Source organism: Triticum dicoccoides, chromosome 2A (genome assembly GCF_002162155.2).
Source record: "Triticum dicoccoides isolate Atlit2015 ecotype Zavitan chromosome 2A, WEW_v2.0, whole genome shotgun sequence".
NCBI lineage: Eukaryota > Viridiplantae > Streptophyta > Magnoliopsida > Poales > Poaceae > Triticum > Triticum dicoccoides.
Window position 1 is genome coordinate 12101394 of NC_041382.1, and position 17567 is coordinate 12118960.

Below are 17567 nucleotides of genomic sequence, written 5' to 3' on the forward strand. Positions count from 1 at the left end.
CCGACGACATGACGGTGGCAGGGGACTAGGGGTGAGAGGCAAAGAGGCGTGTGGTCCTTTTACTCCACGACGGAGAAGTCGAGTAAGTTTAGGTGCTCCGCAAGGAGAGGAGTAAAATATATACTCCACTATAGGAGTTACCGGATAAGTTAGGTCCTGGTTAGAGAAGTAAGGCCGAATTTTTACTTCTCTAACCGGTTAGAGAAATGCTCTAACCCTTGTCAAGGTCCTTCACATTCGTTATAGGAATAAGAGCGACACTACTAATAGCCACGTCAACAACACAATTAACTTGCATACCCATCTTCTAAGATTCTGACCCACTCATTACCAGTGCACCGCTCGGGCCATCTTTAGTTTCATCAAGAATGCACGTTATTGGTCAGTCGTTGTTCTTGCGCTGCTCGTTCCGCTTCAGCATGCTTGGCCATAGCATGAGTGTGACGTTGCATTCGGGACATGACAGCCGACAACGCCAATCATCACATGAGAGACATGGTCTCACCGGCCGCTCGCTGTTACGATCCACCAATCGACATTTCTTTGAACGAGCAAGCTGATTAGGTTGGGGACAGCCGATTCAGGGATTCCTGGGTTGGTTCAATCATGCATTGTACGCGACTAACACTAGCGTCCAGACCTGGACATGGTTCACAATAGCGACTGGGCCAGCCTGGACGCCGTTACTCATAGCGTACTTCCCATTTTTCAAAATTTCAAGTTACCTTTACCAGTTTTGGAATAATTGAATTATCATTTATTATTAATAAAAAAATCAGGATAGGACTGCACAAGCACAATGAAAAATAACCAAAATGTAAAGTGCATTCTGCAAAGTGATCTAAAACGTCTTATATTTGTTTACACTGGGAGTAGTTACTAGCCAGTAAATACTCCCAATATACACTAATATAAGACGTTTTGGTAGTTCAAAGGTAGTACTAGCAGCTAAATCTCAGGGTTAATGTTGCAAAAAAGAGAAGACGAATTATAGAGCCGAGATAGTTCGGGGCGTCCAAGGAGATGCTCGCAAAAAGAGAACACGAATCTTGCAAACGAAACGGTACAAGCTAACCAGCTGGTCCGAGCTACTACTTTCAGCTTATTTCATACTTATTGATGCCAATCACTTGGTCGGATCAAGGACGTGGCCAGCGAAGACGATGACACCGGACCGTTCCTCCATGATGAGGAAGGTGAACGGATGATCGACGATGACACCGGACCGTTCCTCCATGATGAGGAAGGTGAACGGATGATCGGCGACGAACTCCACAACGTTGGGCGGCAGGCCGCCACCACGCATGCCAGCTGTGCTCGCGCCTGCCTCCGTGCCTTGCTCGTTCACCTTGACCACCGCTCTGTGGACAACCCTTGTCAGGAAGGCCGTGCGTCCGCCGTCGTTCTTATCGAACATGCCACGCAAGTCGGCCGCCTCCGGCGAAAATGGCAGCGACAGGCCCAGCCGACGCAGGTCGCTTTCGAGGTTCCAGTCGAAGCTTATCTCAAACTTGGGCATCTTGATGATGGTGAGATCGGGCTGCCTCCTGGGCAGGATTCTGTAGAGGTAACCTGGCGCCGCGGTGATCATGTCCACCATGGCGGCAAACCCGTGGCGCTCGTCCGGGAGGAAGATGAGCATGGAGAACTGCATAACATCGGCGTCTGGAGCCTGCATGGACAACAGAAGATTGATTGCGTAAGAGACATTATTAAAAACAAAAATAATAGTGAATGACCAGAAGAAAAGTTTTGATCACATTATTGATGCTATGTCTGCGACTGTCAGTGTCTTGAACATTCGCACGAAGATACAGTGGCATGTCCGACGCGAATCCTTGGAAACTCAGAGGCGCCGTCGGAAACTTCTGTTTCAACTCTAACAACTTATTCCAGCGATCGGCACCAATGTTAGGCCTGTAGGGGAGCCTGAGGACCTTGAACCCGTCCATACAGGAGGCATAGTGGGGGAAGTACATGGACATGAACTGCGCCTCGACAGGACTGCCGTCGAGCCGGAGCCGAACTGCTTGAGTCACGCTCCCTTGAAGTAGACGGCGTTGGCGAGCACCAGATCGGTCTCAGCGTCGACATCCGTAGCTGAGATGATAGAGGTGATGAGGTTGTTGGTGGCCTTCTTCACATGTTCGTTGATCGTCTCCACAACTTCCTCCGGCTGCACGTCACATATATATTTCATAGCACCGCCAGTGAGCTACTAAACATGGAAGAGTAACTTGTCGAGATTAAATCTGACATTTAGGTACCTCGCTGGCGAAGCTCACGGTGCGTGCACTAGGTTGCAGAAAACCATCACTTTAAGGGCTAGGGTTTCAGAAAACACTAGGTTACATTTTCTTGACAAATTGCATCATCTCTTGTGTAATCTTTTTGTAAAAATCACTGATTGGCGGATCTAGCTCAATTAAGTGCGTTTATAACAGATGGAGCCCCTATTTCGCTGATGTGGCATAGCATTTTACCAAAGACAGCATTAAATGGGTAAAAAAGCGAAAACACCCCAAACACTTCTTTCAAAAAGCGAAAACACCCTCCCTGATTCAGATCGGGATCTGTCTCCCGCACACCATCGCCGTCCTCCTTCCAACTCCTTGGATGCGTGCCGCTGCTCGCGCCTACGCGCGGCCGGCACGGCTACTGCAGCTCGCGGCCGGTGCCGCTGCTCGCCACCATGAGTGGTCTGCGCGACTGCTGCTACTCGCCGCCGGTGCGGCTGCTCGTGCCCATGCGCGGCCTACGCGGCTGCTGCTGCTGCTCGTGTCCGGCGCCGCCGCTGCTGCTCGCGTCCGACGCGGCGGCTGCTACTCTCGTCCGGCGTCGCTACGGTTGCTCGCGTCTGGCGCCGCCGCGGCTGCTGCTCGCGTCCGGCGTCGTTGCTGCGCACTCCCGTCGCCGCTGCTGCATATGGTGCGTGGGTAGGGAGGCGCACGACAGAGCTTCGTCGCCGCCCAGTGTCGTGCCCTACATGGCCAACCCTCACGCGACCGCCGCTCTGCTCCGCCGACGTCATCACCGCTTTGCTCGCTCGGCGCCACCGCGCTCCGTGGAGGGAGGAGAGAGGAGTCTGCGCTCCGCGGCCACCGAGGACGAAGAAGGAGAGAGGAGGCTGCGGCATCTCAGGCGAGGGAGTGGCTGCCCGGCCTCCTGTGCATCGGCGCTGAGCGGAGGATCTGGCGACGAAGAAAGAGATGGGGATCGAAGGGAGTGGGGGATAATTGCATTTTTTTTCTTTTTGATTCAGGGGTGCCTGTGTAAATTGTAAGGACTAGTTTGTAAATTCAAATTAAAATTGATCTGGCACAAAATGTTATGCCACGTTGGCAAAAAAGAGCCCCACTTGTCATAAGCGTGTTCAATCGAGGCTTATCCGCCGATTAGTGGTTTTTGCAAAATGTTTACGAGAGACATGGTGCAATTGCCACCTCTGTGCGTCACCGAATGAAGGAAGGAAAGAGCATGTCGTACATAAACCTGGATTTTTTCCATGTTATCCATATCTACGCACGGCACGATACATAAATCATGCAACAGGAAGCACAATTTTGCTACTGGATCAACATCCGCCGTCTTCTTCAGACTCGGACACAAGAACGAAACCGCCAAAAACATGAAACAGAACAAAGAGGAGTAGTACAGCAACTGAATCATAGTCTGACACCGTCGATGGTTGGTTGTCGTGAGGGTGCATTGCAGCAGTTGCTGGTAGGATTTTGGTGTTGCTATGTTCTTGCCGCAGATGATGATATATGTAGATGGGTGAGGTTTTGGACTCAAGATATTGCTGGGAGATCACATTTGCCGTCGCATTCCAAACAATTCGTGAGCCGTTTAGCTGGTTTAGTGGACATTTGCCTTGTTGATCAACTGTTTGGTATACCCAGTTCTGTAGAATTGTTTTGTGCCTGGAACTCCGAACGACCCTTATACTGTTTTGCTTTCTGCTGCTTCTTGTTCTGCTTTGCCGAGAGAATTTCATCTCGGTGGAATGCCCTATAGCTATATTTAGCTATATTACTCCTCTAGCTATATTTAGCTAGTTCACCGTTGTATACGACCAAGGTTTACACCTGAGAGTCGTAGTAAATCCTTGCATTCGTGAAACTGACCAGATGAGAACGAAACTGGTGGGAACAATCAACTATACGGCGGCTGCGAAGTTCTAGTTGGCTTCTGAAAATCAACTGTGCCGAAATAGATTCTCTTTTGAGAGCCCTACATATACCGATCAAACATTCCATTTCAGAATTGTCTGCTTTACTATCTAATAAGTTTGATAGAAATCAAGGCGGGTATAGCTTCCTTTGATCCATACTGTAATATTCAAGCGGACTTTGTCAACTTATTCCCTTTTTTCAGGTTGAATTGACAACGATGTACTTTCTTCAACCATAGGAATCAGAATTTCGTAGGTAGAGGGGGCCAAGGTGCCAGAAACATGGATTTCATGGAAACAAGGTAATCCGTAGTTGGTAGTAGATGTTCCGCGGGATCAGACCTCCATCTTGTCTCTGCATTCGAGGAATGCTTGTAGCTGTGCTAGGCGTGAGAAGAACTCTACAATACGATTTCTATGATTGGTACCAAATTGGAATTCATTCTCGGAACTCTTCTCTAGAGAATGGCATGGCTAAAGAGAGTGATAGATCCATCGTGTCATGTGGAAACTAAAGCTAGGCGCCGCTATTCGTCCTCAGCCGTATTCTCATTCTGGGAAAAGGTATGGCTCGTTCTGGGAAACGATCAGTAGTAGTGGTGGATGGCAGGTATGGAAGGATCCCGGCAAGTTCCTATCTGAGATTACCACCGGCCCTGCCCTGAGCTGACTTCTTTGCTAGTAGTGAAGTGCGTTTTCACTTAGCTGGAAAAGTCCATAATCCGATTTGACCTCGGGAACCTGTCCATGGATCTGATCAAAGTATGATTCCCTAGTGCCAAAAGTTCTAAAGCCTATGGCGCCAAGCATGGGGAGTCCGCGGAGAAGAAAAACTCTACTTCGCTATGGGCCAAAACTAGTGTTTTTCGGATTTCTAGTCTAGTTTAAGTGCAGGGCTAGAGAGTTCTCTTCCAGTATTCTTAGCTAACTGTCCGCTTGCTTGACTTGAACAAATAACTTTTGTTTCCACAAGGCAGATCCCATTCCTCGAATGCAAAGGACAAGAAAGACGGATTCTGGCTGGAACCCATTCCTCGAATGCAAAGGACAAGAAAGACGGATTCTGGCTGGAAGGAAGGCTTCTCGTATTGGTTCTTCTGGTGCGCTACTTCCTTGCTGTGCCAGATTGGAATTGGTATCGGAATCCTGGTTGGTAGAAGGAAGCTCAGGTATTGCTTATTGTTGAAAGCACTCGTTTGTTCCGGCTCGTGAGTTGAAAGCACTCATTTGTTCTGGCTCATGATGTGTCTGACACATGCATAGAATCAAGATCTATTGAGACCAGGATGTTTGTTTCTTCCTCGAAACAAGAGATACGCTCTGGCTTATTTGCATTCGACCGGAGAACCTCACTTATCAACTGCCCTGAATGGCATGGCTGTCTGCGCTCCTTAGAATGTTGGTCCAGCCGCCGACAAGGTAGAGTAGGGCATGGGACACGAGCTAGCTCACGGGACTCGACGAGCTTGGGTGGCGAAAGAAAGTGAAGTGGCTAGGGTTTAATCCGGCGAGCGGTTGAAGAGGAATTTATGTGGGGTCGAGTGGGCCAACATGGACTGGGACCGACGTGGCGGGCGTGCCCGGGTGCCCCCATATCCGCGCCATGTTTGGGTTGGACATGAAGGGTGCTGTCAACCCGGACGTCTGCTGTCAACCCGGTCGTTTGAGGGCCATTTGAGGGGACCGTCTGGGTTGAAAAAACGTGACCAGGCAGCATGTCCAGACGTATGAGGCAGGTTTGAGAGGTCCGGCTGTAGATGCTCTAACATTATTTATGATGAATACAATCCACAATACCCATGCAAAAAAGATCACTGGATGACACATGAGTTGGGGTCCACCCGGGACTGGTGGACCTCGTGTTGGTGTTGACGGTAGGGGGGTGGCCGGTAGGGAGGGGAGTACGGGGGGATGAGACTGCGGCAGCTGGGTTGGGTTAGATTCAGGCTTCTGTTGTCCCTCGGGCGGGTTACGTCCAGGCATTTTGCGGCCCTCGGGTTTGTTCATCAACCCCTCGCCCATTGAGAAGATATGCGACCCCGTGCTGACGATCTGCACATTGAGTTTGGCCTTCTGTAATGCCAGCACTACGACCACCGGGTCCAGGTCCCCCACCACAGTTAGCGTCCCCTCCTCCTCGTTTGCCGCTACCGAATTGGTCCCCGGCAAAAAAACAAAACAAACAAAGCATCAAGCTTGCTATAAAATTCACATGGCAATTAATCATGGGCTTCCCTACTACAAAACAAACGTCAGATTTTTATACCATGGTAAATCAAACGTTTTTCATGGCAATTATAGTTGGCGTGAAAGGATTTGCCATGCATGCTAAAGGAAACTGCCATCATCACGACAAATATAATTGCCATGAAAAACCTTGCATTTACCATGGTCAAAAATCCGACGTCATATTTTTAACATTACCGTTAATGATCGAGTGAAAAAATATGATATGATTATCTTTCCAAACTTACCATGGAACTTCGAAAGGACTTTGAAGGCACTGGACTTCCACCGCTTGTCTGTAATGTCCACTATCTTGATTACGATCACCTGCGAAAGGAACCAAATGGATTGGGTAGGGATGAGATATTGAGATCGATAGGATGACCCAACAATGTTGAATTAATCACACAGGAAGCAAACGCTTAGAAGCCGTTGTGATGAAGCGTTTTGCTATTGACGAGACTAGGCTAGGAGATATATGTTGGATCTACCTGGTCCGTTGCCTTTTTGTCTGTATTTTTGGGTGTTGATGTAAGGATGTTAGTGGTAATTTACTAAGGAGTCCTAATGTTCTTCCATTTCCGAAACCATTAATGTCCACCAAGAATCACAATCTTTTCTAAGGTGTGAGAAGTAACTCTTTAACATCTTAATGTTGATCAAAATTGTCTAAACAAAACAAAACAAAAACGCCATACATTTCCAGATGGACAGAGTACATTAGATATGACCGTGGGTTTGCATGCACGTACATGGTTTATAGCTCAGTCTTTTCTTATACACTATGTCAGCTAAAGAAGACAAAATTTATGTGATATACTGGATTATCTCTTAGTGTTATCTCTAGTAATCACAGGTGATAAATGGATGGCCTTGCTACATTTGGTCCAATGAAGTCTTCTTTGATCAAATCGATGTATTCTGAGACGGTGAACAACACTCGCCACTTTTGCCAAAAGTTTATTATGAACTAAAAGTACTGCCGAAGATCAAACACTTCGTTGGTACCTCATAGGTGCTAGTGTAACCGAAACTAAGAGCAAAGTCCAAGGAGCAAGTGGAATGAGAGTAAGAAGTGCTGTTTTGTGACGAGAAAGAAACCATTCAATATCAATTTCTCTTTCCCATGTCCCTTTTCTCAACTTTTGTGGCGGACACATGGCTTTTTCTCGGAAAATGGTTGGCAGGAGTTAGTGCACAACTTAATTAATGCTCAAACACAGAGGGGGAGGGGGGTACGCTTTATGTTGGACTATTTGAAATTGGTGCAGTGATTATGTTTTAAACAAAATTAGAGTTTGTAACTTAGCCTACCCACTGGTATGTGGTGCTTATTGCAGCATGCGGAATCACAGGAGTCTCTGCCCTCTGAGTGAAAAAAACTTGGAGATAGTAGCGCACACTATTTTTCAATGAGTCTAGAAATAAGATTTATGATGCATAAGTGCAACATGTAATTTTTTGGTGGTTGTTCTAGCCCATCAGCAAGTTATTTACTTTATTTCTACGGATGGATTAGAACTCCGTAATAAAGTTAGCTGTGTGCATCAATCGATGTATAGGACAAGGGCTTCCCATTTTGGAAAAAACCTTTGTATACTTCTAAAATTACAAGGTTAATAAAATAAAACAAAAAACACATGACTAAGAGAAAACTTCTTTTACAGTGGAAAAAAATGGCTTAACTTTCTTACTAATAGATCATCTCCAAGCTTAGATTTCCGTTTCTGTTTTTTCCAGCTTAGGAATCACAATTTGTGGCATTGGAGATAGCATCGTTGTACTTCTCGTTAGGTGGATTTTGTTTGTCTTTTTTAGATTCACTTTGTACTTCTCATTTCCTCAGAGTCCTTTCTCATAATTTGGAGATTTGTACTTGTAAGTCATGCACTTACCTTCTATGATGGTACAAAAGGAAAGATTATAACATGAATGAACATAAAAATTTCATGAATTTATTTGGAAGAAATTAAACTTATGACATTAGGGATCACACCTTCTGCACCGATGATCGCGGGTCATTCCGTAGCTCCACACTTGCTTGTTTCTTGCCATCACTTCTCCTGGTAGAAAAAAAGTCAGACTTTTGCAGGAGAAAATTTTATTTTTATACTTTTATAGCTCGAATAAACACTAAAGATTCCTGACATTTTTAATTGCACCTGTCAAATCCATGTAAGAAAACACAAAAACGGTAACAATAAAAGGTGGAAGTTGAGTTGGGCCCTTTCTGGCTATTATTATGCCATACAGCAGAGATGTGATTCAAGAAAGCAATGGGTTAGTGCAGATTTTTTATGGCTAATTAATCCTCAGTTTGTCTGCCATTGTGCTAACAATGCTGCGGGCTGTTATGCACTTCTTTGCATAATCAAGAAAGAAAGTGTTGAACCAGGATAAGAAACCATATACCTGCTAATCAACTGAGAATTGTTATGGGAGTTTTGCTTTATAGCTTGCTGGGACTCTTGTTTTCGACTTCCAGTATGTTCACTTGATGTCGATGGGTGTTTCCCTCGCACCAAATGCTGTTTTTCTAGAGGACCATACTCTTCCACAACAATATCTGATCTTTTTATGCTGACGTTACTATGATGTTTGCCAGTGGCATCCTTGAATGCAGACTCTGCAGCTTGCAAGTCATATTCCTCTGCACCGACGGTTGACCCAATTATTCCAGAAATCTCCTGGACGTTTGACAGGTGCTCAATGCCCACAAGCAAACGACCGTACTGTTCTCCTCTGTGAGAATTGAAACCTAGCTTAATCCTCTGAAGATTGGGCATTGCTCCTTCCTCAAACATCAGGCGCAGTACGCCACACCTGAACTCAAAATATTCTAGAGCATTAAATGCTCCAGGTGTGAAGCCAATTAGTTCTGTAGTTCGTCGCTGTACATGCAATGTGAGAACAGTCAGGGCTGGCAATCCTCCCAGGATATGGATATCATCCCTTAGCAGTTCACCGACGACAACTTTCAGAATGCAGAGGTTGTTAAGCTGTCCAATCCACTCGGGGATTCTACAAATGGGTGGCAACAACTCGATTGTCATCACTGATTTTGGAGGACTGCTTGACTCATCCAATAAATTGGCAACACTAGGCACAGTGACATTTCTGGGTATACCAGTCACATCAGGCAGTTCTGTCCCACCTCCGAGACGGAGATGCAACAAGCTCTGAAGATGAACAACATCCGATGGAATAACTATTACTCTTGCATTTATTTCAAGTGTTTCCAAGTGTTTCAGACCTTGCATCTGATCTGGAAGATATACGGTGTCGCTGCAGGTGACCTGCAAATATCTCAACAGAACAAATTCACAGATAACCCTGAGGTCGAAGTATGTGCTTGGTTGATCACTCCAAATATGAAGGTTCAGAAATCGAAGAAGCTTAAACTCCACAACTGAAGGAAAGCAGCTCATCAGTCCAATAAAAGTAAGCGACCGAATTTGTGATAGTCCAGTACTTGCTGGTGTAGTTGCAAATGGTGCGCCGCCAAACTGGAGGGACAAACGACTAACCTTGTTAGAAAGCCGCAATTGCCTCTGAGAATAATCTATCACAGTGATAAAATTATCTTCTATGGACTTAGAAGCAATAAGATCATGTACCATGTGATTCACTGCATAGTACAATACCGCATTGCTATAGTCTACGTCTATATGTTGGATCATGCCCATATTTACAAGCATATCAAAATAGCTCCCGGCCACTTCCATTTTTTCTTTCTCTGTTGGTGCACGGATAAAACATTCAGCTACCCATTGCTTCATTATATCTTCCTTCAAGATTATATAGTTCTCCGGGTATATGCCAAGATACAACAGACATGTCTGAACACAACTGGGAAGACTATTGTAGCAAAAGTTCAGTATCTCGTCGGAAGTTGGTACTTGTTGGCAAATTGTTCTGTACGTGCTCCCAGTTCTCTACTGCATTTGCTTCCCTATGGCTTACTAGAACACTGGATATGCTGATAATTGCCTGTGGTAAACCATCACATATTCTTATAATCTCATCTGACACTTCATCTAATTGAGGAGATTTCTCTTTTCCAGAGCCAAACACTGCATTGGTGAACAATTGTTTTGATTGACTGACACTGAGTGGCTCCATCTTAAATATGTACTTGGACTGGTAACTACAGCATGCTAGGGCAACATCCTCAATTTCTGTTGTTGTTATTATCCTGCTTCCATGATTACCCTCTGGGAAAGCACATGTAGCAACATCCCATACTGATGTATCCCATATGTCATCAATTATAATAATATACCTGATAAAAAAAGTCTAATTAGAAGTATGTGGAACACCGTAAATACCCCAAGCACATTAGACCAACCATTGGAGCACTACCCTCGTACTTTCCAGTACCTATCCTTGCATATATGTGTGCCACCCTCGTGATACCCTTTAACTTTTCAGGAGGAAAAATAAATAAATTGATGGATAAGTGCTAGCACATAAGAGTTTCCCGATTAAGTATTAAGAGCAAGAGATTGTCTACCATCTATTAAGTGGTTCTGTGGTCAATTCACTGTAAATGCATAGAATGAGCATGGGACTTGAATACTATCTGGTACAAAGGCAGACAATGAATGCAAAAGGCAGAACAAGGTTAGGAAGAAAATACTCATGCGCTGGAATACAATGAATGCAAAGAACACCGGAATGAGCATGGAACGTGGCATAAGACACTCTGATCTAAAAGGTTGACTTATAATGTTTCTCAGAATGATGAAACTTCGATGAATAGATTAAGCGAGTTATAGAAATACATAGTGTGCATAGGGCCAAGAAAACCCATACCTTTTATCCTGTAGATGCTCGGTGAGATCGTGAATGAGGTCGTCCACCTCGCTAGCATCAGGTGGTTGGTGCGGACGAACTTGTGCGAGTATCCTCCTTAGGATCCTCCTCATGTCTGGTTTCTTGGCCGTCCGCACAAAAGCCCGGCAGTGGAAGTAGTCCCTGAGTTTGTGCTCACGCCATAGCTGTTTGGCAAGCGTGGTCTTCCCGATCCCTCCAACACCGACAATGGATAACACCTTGAGCTGCTCATCTCCATCGGTCAGCAATTGGCAGAGCCTATCAACCGGGCCACCCTTGTCATGAAGGCCGACGACTAGACCTGTCTTCCGGCCACAGTGGTGGATAATTGGAAAGACATATGTGTGGCTGGGGACGCTCTCAAGCCTGTACCTCTCGTACCGTGCATTTGCTTCCTTCACACGGCCCATGAATGGTGACATGTTGTGGATCCAATCTTCTTCAGTGTCGACAAAGTTCTCCATATCATAGGATAGTTCGCGCACATCCTTCATCCAGATCCTCGCTGTAACGGGAGGGTCTCGTGCCTTGGAGAGCTCCAGCAGCCGGGTTCCGAGTTTCCCCATCTCATCCTTGTGTTCTGTATCGAGGAGCGCATCCAGCTTGTGTGCAAGGGAGCCCATGGCACCAAGAGAAGCACTAATCGGCGGTAGCAGCAGATCCATGTCGATCTCTCTGCAACCGGAACAATAGAGTAGACCTGCAACCAAACAAAAGAGTACTAATATGTATTACTCCATCCATTCCAAAATATAAGTCTTTCTAGAGATTTCACTATGGACTATATACAGATGTATATAGCCGTGGTTTAGAGTGTAGATTCACTCATTTTGCTCCGTAATAGTCTATATTGGAATCTCTAGAAAGACTTATATTTAGGAACGGAGGGAGTAGATCGATAATAAATAGGGGATCTATCTACTAATCTATATGCATGACAAAGTATACTAGTCTGATGTCGATGCAGAAGCCGAAAAATCTCCTCCTGCATCGACAACAAATGAACACAAAAACATAATAGATGTTGCTACTGGAGTATAAATTAGAAATGGAATCACCCGTCGGGCTGCCAGACGGAGGCGACGCGGTCAGGATTCTTCTCGGCCTGATCCGGTCCGACGCTGACGATCTGCGGGACGAACTTGGCCTCCCGCAGCGCGCTCACCACGCCCACCACCTGTCAGCGTCCCGCTCTCAGCACGATGAACTTGGCATCTTCTGCAAAAGCAACCGGATGGATTGACAGGCATGAGATCCATAGAACGGACCAAGAAATGTAAAATTAATTACACAGCTAGCAAGTAAGATGATTTTGATGCGACAGAATCAGAGTTGTTACTTACCATGGTGATCGATGGAGCAACTGAGCAAGGATCCGGGGCAGAAAATCGGACCTGGAAACAGTGGGGGTGGGGATTGAGCGCGGCCGGGCGGGGGATGGATGCTGTGTGTTAGGTTGAGTGGATGGGGAGAAGAGGGAGCTGATGCGGGGTCGTCACGCCCCCACCTCGACTTCGTCCGTGGGCCGTTCGTCAGATGGATTGATTGCCTCACACTGTAGCCAGCCGGATGGAGCAACCCCAAGGCTCTCACGCGCATTTTTGCCTGTTTTTTTTTGTCTGTTTGGGTCAGATGTCGGGCCGGTGCACCGAACCAACCGAACCCACTCTTGTTCGCTCAAAAAACAATTTCAACATAAAAAAGACCCGTGATCAAAGATTATGCCAAGATGATGACATCGTCCAGAGTTCATGCCGGCGGCTGACATACATGCGAGCCTTCAAAAATCATCACACGGTTCAGGCCGGCACACCTGCCAGCACCCGACACAAATGCTAGCACACAGCAAGGGGTAGGAGTTCAACCACGCCATCTCGACCGTGGTCATGCCGGCATACAAAAAGATGTCGCTCTCCGTCGTAGATCAATCGTCAACCTTGAGCATGTCGGCATGCATGTTCTCGAACCATGTCCTCTTCCTCAGTGATACCATGCTCAAGTCTACCTTCATGATCTCCACCCCTTCAACATGCAAGCGAGCGTCACTTCTTTTGCTTTGGTCTTGCCTTTGGTAGCCTCGCTATCGACCATCTTTGCTTGCATCTCCGGCTCCATCTCGAGCTTCTTCCTTTGTCGAGCATCTTTGCTTGAATCTCTGCCTCCATCTCGACTTTCTTTGCCTTCATCTCGAGCTTCTTCCTTTGTATCTCCATGTAGGCCTTCATTTTCTCTTATTTGTCTTGCCGACACTTTCCTCCCTTGTATCATTTTGGGTCATCATGCCTTGCAAAGTTTCTTGCAAGGGCAATCGACACCACATCATGCTTGTCCTCTTTATTGGAGCTTGTCTTTCCCCATGGCCGCGACTTCTCCCCCTCACCACGCTCCTTGACGGCTTGCGGCCCTCCATCCTTCCAAAAAGCAGCATATTGCTCCTTGAATTTCCTGTCGCCATTCGGAGGGCGGGTTTCTCTTGAATGGGTGTGTATGTGGTAAATAAAGAGGACTGGTCAAAAGAGCTCAAAAGAGACAACTATCAAAGGTCCATAGTTCCCAAAAATTAAGCCATAACAAAACTATATGCATGTTCACTTATTTGGCATAATCCCTTCAGGCGACAACCAAAATTTCAGCAAATAATGATTGAAATGAAGTGCTTAAGAGCCTTGAGGACGATATAATTGTTGGTGTGTTAATGAGCACTTTAACATCATGTTTTTCTACATGTCTTTCACTGCCTAACTTATGTTTTTATGGCTCCACCAAAGAATAACTCTTTCGTGCATTCCCGGCAAGTAAGTGTTGTCTAGAATAAATAGAATTGAGTGTTCCAAAGTTGTTTTATCTAAAGATCAAAAACTTTGTGTTGTTTCTCTTTGCATCACTAACACTTGCACAATTACCATGCCACCACTACAGGTATACTATGTTTTCAGGTTAAGAAGCGGAGAGCTATCTAAGTGTACCGATCGTAAGTGAACCAAAAACTTCTCGTTATTTCGGTTTAAACAACTGAGTTCCTTATGATTCGGATTTCTCTCTATGTTGCTCGAGGGTGATCAAGTTTAAACTTGGGGGAGTTAAATAAGTGATATTTTAACACTCATTCACCCTTTTGTTGAACCGAGACATTTCATTAAAACCGAGATATTCGCTCCGATATTGCTACAAATGACTAATGAATGCGAAGGATTCCACAAATCCTATTTTTGATGTGTTTCCACCAAAAATGGGCTAATAAGCGAAGAAATCACGTGTGAACATGAAAAGTAGTGGAAAAGGAGATAGACGAAATCATTAGGAGGCGCACCAGTGAAGACAGTGCAAAAGACGACGTTTCATACGATTACCGCGCTCGTATGGCATAGACTCCGAGGCTACTCATCCACCCGGACAACTTTTATAAAGGGGACCATGCCAAAATGTTAACATAACAACGTAGAGCGAAGACAGAACAAAACCAACTTCATCCCCTCTCATCAACCCTAGCCGCTGCCATTTCCATCTCCATAGCCGCCATCACCACCATAATCCATCTCCCTCTAGTTCATACTTGTAATCGTGCATCGTACAAGGCATCCGTGTCCACCGTACCCGTGGCCAGCTCCTTCTCGCCACCCTCCTCGCGGAGGAAGGCATCCCACTCATCGTCGGATCCGTCAGAGTGGTTGTCGGTGCTGCACATGGTAGACCGAGATCGGGAGGGGGCAGATCGAGGAAAGGAAGGAGAAGAGATGGAGATCAGAGTGAAGTGAAGTGAGATAGGGTTTGCTCTTGGTGGGAGTTTTATGGGGACGGAGTGGGATCGTGGTGGGCCAACGCTGGCTGGACAGACGCGGCGAACATGCCTCACCCGGCTCAAATCCGCCCTACATTTGAACTGAATACGAGGGGTGGTGAATAGCCCAAACGTTTGAGTCCAGTTTAAGACATCCGGTTGGGTCATTTTTTGACCGGTAAGTGACCAATCCGTCTCTCCGGGCTTTGGGCGGTGTAGACGCTCATAGACAACTCCAACGCAGGACCCCAAATGGCAGGTTGCATCTGTTTGAAGCCAAGCGGACAGACGCAACAGCTAAACGTGTGGCCGCAACCGCAAAAATATGTCTGTTTTGCATCCGACCCGACCCATCCCCAGAGCGAACTTGCTCCTTGTTTGCGTCTAAACAGACACCCACGCACTCGCTCTGTGCCTGCCTCGGGCCCGCCTGTCAGACGTCCACCAACATCCCACCGACCACATTTAATCCTCACGCACGGGCGAGCCCACCTGTCAGCCACCCAGCTGTGGGGTCCTCGTCCTTTCTAATGAGGAAGCTGTCGACCAGCCAGTCCATAGACTTCCACTCCCAGCAACACATGTGCCTCCTCGATCCCTACCAAGCCCAAACCCTAGCCTCGGCCGATGCTCTTCCACCTCCTCATTGTCGGTGTCAAAACCGGTGAATCTCGGGTAGGGGGTCCCGAACTGTGCGTCTAGGATCGATGGTAACAGGAGATGGGGGACTCAATGTTTACCCAGGTTCGGGCCCTCTCTATGGAGGTAATACCCTACTTCCTGCTTGATTGATCTTGATGGATATGAGTATTACAAGAGTTGATTTATCACGAGATCGTAATGGCTAACCCGTAGAAGTCTAGCCTGCATGACTATGGTAATGAGTATATCTGATCCGGACTAAGCCCTCCGGTTTATATAGACACTGGAGGGATCTAGGGTTACATAAGGTCGGTTACAGAGAAAGGAACCTTCATATTTGGTCGCCAAACTTGCCTTCCACACCAAGGAGAGTCCCATCCGGACACAGGTGGAGTCTTCGGTCTTCGTATCTTCACAACCCATCAGTCCGACCCATGGCTAGCAGGCCGGACGCCCGAGGACCCCTTAGTCCAGCACTCCCTCAGTAGCCCCTGAACGAGGCTTCAATGACGAGGTGTCCGGCGCGCAGATTGTCTTCGGCATTGCAAGACGGGTTCCTTTTTCCGATTACTCCAGAATAGTCTTCAGATGCAAAGAATGTATCCGGACCTGTAACACAAGCACCACACACAGTTGCAGAGAGTATAATATTCCATGAGTCTAATCCACTGACAAATATTTTTTGTAATGTGTCGTCACATCCACTCGGTCATTATTTCGGACCGTTTTCGTCTGTCGTTCCACGTTTCGAGATGTAGTTTCCATCGGCACGTCTTGTCAAAGCAGAGATCGTGTCCCCTTATTGCGGGATTCTCATCAATACGGGCATGGGTAACCCAATCGTGTCATTTGCACAACCCTTGGGAATAGGCGAGTTTTAAGGCGAGTGGGGAGGCATTCGATATTTACTACCCTTATAAGGGGATAAGGATTCCCTTTCTTCACCCACGCCTTCTCTCTCTCTCTCTCTCCCTGTCCTTCCATTCTCGAACTCCAGCGCCCAAGTTCTTGCATTTCCCCCCCAAGAAAGCATTACACCATGTCCGGATCTGGAGGGCAAGGCAAATGGACGGCCTCCTCCGTCAAGGAGAAGGACATCGCCAAGCTTCGGGAGGCCGGGTATCTGGCGAAAGAGATCACCCACCGGCTTCCAGCCAACGAGAAAGTCGTCCCCACAGTGAAGCCCAATGAGAGGGTGGTGTTCCTCCCTCATTTCGTCCATGGGTTAGGGTTTCCACTCCACCCCTTTGTCCGCGGACTGATGTTCTATCACGGGCTAGACTTTCATGATCTAGCCCCGAACTCCTTCCTTAATATCTCGGCATTCATCATTGTGTCCGAGGCTTTCCACCGCCTCTAGCCCCACTTCGGGCTGTGGCTCAAGATCTTCAACGTGAAGCCGAAGGTGGTGGATGGCCAACACGCGGAGTGCGGAGGAGCCATGGTGAGCAAGATGCCCAACGTCGCCTGGCCCAAAGGTACGTTTGTGGAGACCATCAAGGAGTGGCAGAAGCAGTGATTCTATATCACAGAGCCTCGTGACGCCACTTGGGCCGTGGCTCCAGAGTTCAAGTCCGGAGCTCCAATGCGGCTCACCTCCTGTCTAAAGAAGGGCCTGGACTGGTCTTCGTCGGATGAACTGACGGCGCTGCAAATGCGCATCAACAGCATGATGGATAAAGACATAAAGCTTGTCAATGTGATCCAGGTGATGCTTGTTCGCCGGATCCTTCCATTCCAGAGTCGAACATGCCCTTTGTGGGAATTTGATTCGTAGAAGCACCAGACTTTGGAGAGGCTCTTCGGAACCACTCATGAAGATGTTTGGAAGTTGCTCTTCAAGGGCACCGAGACACCGCGGGCCATAGACTCGGACCGTGGGCACGATCTTTCCCACCCTGCTAATGCGGC

The 17567-nt window shown here is 47.0% G+C and overlaps 1 pseudogene; it reads right to left on the bottom strand.

The window, feature by feature from the left end:
- Positions 1 to 1380: 1380 nt before the first annotated feature.
- Positions 1381 to 12749, bottom strand: LOC119352736 (annotated as a pseudogene).
- Positions 12750 to 17567: the final 4818 nt, after the last annotated feature.